The 4,402-nt window shown below is 37.7% G+C and overlaps 1 long non-coding RNA gene across 2 annotated transcripts in view; it reads left to right on the forward strand.

Moving 5' to 3' along the window:
* The window catches only part of LOC146478325 (uncharacterized), a 120,050-nt gene extending 116,847 nt beyond the window's left edge, over nt 1–3,203 (forward strand). For both annotated transcript variants that reach the window (XR_014865103.1, XR_014865104.1), the window contains 2 exons: nt 1,818–1,923; nt 2,506–3,203. This is a non-coding gene — a long non-coding RNA (uncharacterized LOC146478325). The remainder of the gene's footprint in view (nt 1–1,817; nt 1,924–2,505) is intronic.
* Nucleotides 3,204–4,402: the final 1,199 nt, after the last annotated feature.

The raw sequence follows: 4,402 nt of genomic DNA on the forward strand, positions 1-4,402 counted from the left end.
GTGGTCGTCACGTCACAATCGTTCTCAGTAAGAATTCTCAAATGGGCCAAAACACTGACTGTTATTTCAATTCATGTAAAACAAATCAATCGTCCTGTTGTGTTTGAAATTTAATAAAAGAGTTTATAGTTTATAGTTTAGTCCTTGGTAGTTTCTCAAAGCTAAAAAAGCTGTCCTCAAGTATGTTGAGCTTTTTAACAAAGCCCTTTGTGTGGAGGGAGGAATTCTTGCCGTTGTTCGGCTGACAGGTTCACGTTGTCCTTTGAACATGGAGAAGTACCTCAGGCTGTTGGACCAGAAGATCTAAAAAAAAACCCTGATAAGCCACCCTAAAAGTATTCCTACGCATTAGTGAAGTCTTCCTTCTCATCGATTCCAAGGGCGCCTGCGATACTTTGGACCGTGACTCACTATATATATTAAGCGTCGGGGTCGCCGACACTAGGGAGGACACAATGCTTTGCACTAAGTTAAACGGCTTTTTAAAAATCTTTTTGCATACCCGGAAATCTTTGAAACTACCATTACGAAGAAAGATTAACGAAGTGTAGAACTAGGCACACATGAGGGGATCTGTTATTTATTTATTTATTTATTTATTTATTTATTTCATTTCATTTCATTTCGCCAAGTGGTAATTAAGATAAAAGAGACAAAAGTAACATTTTCACTACAGAAGATACAAGAGAAAAAAATAAATACAAACATAGAAGATATATTTGGCTGTGAGGCTACCAGAAACCACAGGGCTTTTACATGGGGCCTCCCAGGGAACGTAAAGTAAATCAATTACAGGGACCCTACACCCGGAAGCTTGTCCCCTCTTGGGGACCTTTAGATAAATACAGACCAACCTCACAAGTCATTCACTGGCTGTTCTCCGTTCGCCGTCCTCCGATCGGTCCAGATTGTGGCCTTTCTGTAGCTAAAAAAGGGTGTTTTAACGGCGATCAATGGGAAAAAAGGAATGGCCTTACAAATTGTAGTGTTTTGCTTAACCTTTTCCCGTTTGCATGTTGGCGATATTTGTTGTGGAAATAGAATTACCTCTGACAAGATAATAAAAGGTGTTTCTGATTTTATTAATATTCCAAAAATGTAATTGTTTCTACTACAAGTTCTGTGTTTGCGCAAACGGAGAAGCATGTTTAACAAACAAAACAATCATCAATCATGTTTAAGAAAAAAAAGCGTCATATGTTTTTGCAACGAGGTTTTTTTTTTCTTTTTCGACCCCCTTCAAGACATTCTTAAAAGTTTGCGCCAGCACACCACATTTGTCATGGAAGCGAAATTTTATGTTTGAGAACGCCTAGATAGATAGATGTTCGAGTTTTAATTATATTAAAGAAACAGTTGTTTCTGCAGCGAATACTGCTTATGCACAAACTGAAAAAGTTTAGGAACAAGGCACCAGGTTCGTGAATCTGGCTCCAGAAGCCGCAGTTGGATTTGCTTTGATACGTCCGTCTTATTCTATTTCGTGTACAAATGAGACTGAATGATCTTTTTTTGACAACGCAAAGTAAATGTTAGAAGGGACAATTGTTGAGAATTTTTTTTCTAGAAGTATATCTCTTCCAAAAACGAAATTAAATTGCGCCCGTGAGCGGGGAACCAATCTTTCCGCATGAATATATCCTTTGAGGGGCCAGAAATCGTCGCCAGTTTGATGGGCGATAGAATATTAATTCATGAGCATATAAATTAAGGCGTGCATTCTTGTCAAAATTCGCACTGGTGCCGTTTTTAGCCGTTGTTGATTGGTTCGAGCATCTAATGCATATTCATTACATCTTCCACATTTCGCTCCAAAGCAACGAATTTGCCGACAAGTGAAGGCGTGTGAGGACGAACTCTGCTCTTGAAAATGTACCGAAATGGAAGGAAGAAGACTTGGCTTCAAACAAACAAATACATATGGTGAGTATACATTTTCATAGGACTTCAGCCCACAAACTTTCCAACTCTTAGTTAGCGAGCAGAACCGGGAATTATTTCAGCCTTCTAGCTTGAACAGATTCAGTTCAACGTATTTTCCGAAGTACAATAATATCAGAATTCGCGAACGTTCAGTTTTAGTTGCTATCACACAAAATTATATCCTGAGAAAGAGAAGGAAAGAAAAGAAAAGGCTGCGAGGAAGTTGGTTTTGTTCTCCGTTCGATGTTCAAGCGATTTTGGATCAACTTGTTCGAAACACAGAGCACGTGCTTTGACGTGGCACCTTTGGTCCTTTCACGGGATTTGTTGCGATGCAAATATTTCGTTTTTTAGTTTCTCTGACGTTCTGAAAGCTTCAAAATATACTCCTGAAATACTTTTTTGAGCTAATTTGAAAGCTTCAATGAAAAATCAAATTCAATTTACCTCTAGGGGCAAACTAAGTAAGATTCTCGACAGCTTGGGAGGAAAGGATCCCTTGGTACCTTAGCATAAGCAGGTGTACTTTGTATTTTCTGGAAAAAAGCTCATGAGTTTTACATTATGATTTCTTTCTTAAAGGTGAAGTCATCAGAGGAAAGAACAATGCACAAGAAGACGAAATGGAATCATAGAGCAAGGAATGGACTGCAGGAAACGGGATTAAAGATAAGCTAAGAAAGTTGAATTTTTATTTTGCTAAAAAAAAAATCTCTGATGGACGATGATCATATGTGCAAAGCTAGAGGAAGTTTTTGGGAAATGACACTAAAATTTTGTTTCTATATTGACCGCTGACGGGGAGGTTCTAGGCCCCCGAAGGAAATTGACGTCATATTCTCGTGTAGTTGAACCAAAATTCTTCAGCTCGCAAAGTTAACCGATTCTTTCTTGTTGTTGTTGTTGTTGTTGTTAACCCATTGAAAGGGCGTTTCTTGTTTTTGTCCAAATATACCGGCAATCGTCCATTAAAAGATTTTTTTTATTGAGAACACTTAATGTCAACTTTGAGCGATCTTCTACATTCAAACGTTTTGGTTTGATTAGTTGAATTTACAATTCGTAGTAAATTTCTACAATTAATAGATCTTAAAACTTCTATGAATCTTTTCATCTTATTTGTCTTAACTGATTTTAAAGTCGACAACAAAAATTTAATAAGTAAGACAGCGATCGCTCAAAGTTGGGCTGTTTATCAGATAGTTATATTACAAGGTTCAACTGCCAGATACCAAGGTTACGAAAACGAAAATGTTACTGTCATGTCGAACGTAACAGGATAAAACTTCTCATACTGAAGTAAGCACAGATATACTAAATCGCGTTAAAAACGCTGACTGTTAATGATCAAAACGATTTATCAGCCTGAGGGCGTAAGGGTTGGGTGGTAGGCGGCTCCCCTCCCCCTTAAATCATCTTAAATCAGCGGGGTCCAAATCTGGAGGGTTATATGAAGGATAGTTGACAAACTGCAAGCATCTACTTTTCTGGTCCTGCTATCGAAATCAAAATTACAACATTCCACATTGGTGAAAAACGATTCCCGGCATCTTTTGGCTGATGGAATATTTCATGTCATAAAAGTTATGTGGAATTTAGGATACATTGATTAGGAGTGTGGTGGAGGTGTGGGTGGCCTACCCAAATTAAATAGGATTTTCAAAGCCTGTTCTCAATTTGGCAAGTTATATTAGGTACTGCCTCGCCGTACTTTTAAAAACTGGATTATGAGATTGGGGTCAATCAAGGGTGTACAAAGTCCTTGTGAGTTTTGACGCGGAGATTTTGTGTGACCTTTAGTTTCAAATTTCAAGGGTTTTAGGGGAAGACTACAACGAATTTATCAGCGTTGAAAATGTTTCATCTGTTTTGGATGTTTTCTAATCGTGGCTCTCAAAGTTAGCTATGATCATAAAAGACCATTAGACATGGCACCTGGCAGTTGCACCTTGTAAGTTTTTGTAGTTGTCAAGGGAACCTAAGGCTCCAAAGGGAATCCTTATTCCAAAGAACAGGACAAAACTGTATAACCAAATTGTTGCAGAAAAGCAAACGCGCACGAGCATTTCTTCCTATATTTTTTTATTGTACAAAATTACCTAATGAGCAATTAATTGAAGCGATTTAACCAAATTAAATCATTCATTTCCATTCTGAGCAAAAACTTTCGCGGAAAGGTGACAATAAATTAAAAGCTTCTTTAATACCTTACGTTCTCTTGACATCTTATAACAGATAGTAAACTAGTGTCTGGTTGAACTAATGTTTACAAAAACGCTTTAAAACGTCTTCGGCATTCGAATTAGGCGGGAAAAAAAGAATTAAAGACCGCGAATCAAAAGCGCTATATTTCCTCGAAAAGTATTCAAGTAATTGGAACTCAGTTAGGGAGCATGTAGTCATTCAACTTTTTGAAAATGGGCTTTATGCCGTTCACCATTTTGTTCTTTTGACTTCTGTGATTTGAAAGGAAGGCTAG

This window comes from Pavona decussata, unplaced genomic scaffold (assembly GCF_977016875.1).
Source record: "Pavona decussata unplaced genomic scaffold, jaPavDecu1.1 SCAFFOLD_64, whole genome shotgun sequence".
NCBI lineage: Eukaryota > Metazoa > Cnidaria > Anthozoa > Scleractinia > Agariciidae > Pavona > Pavona decussata.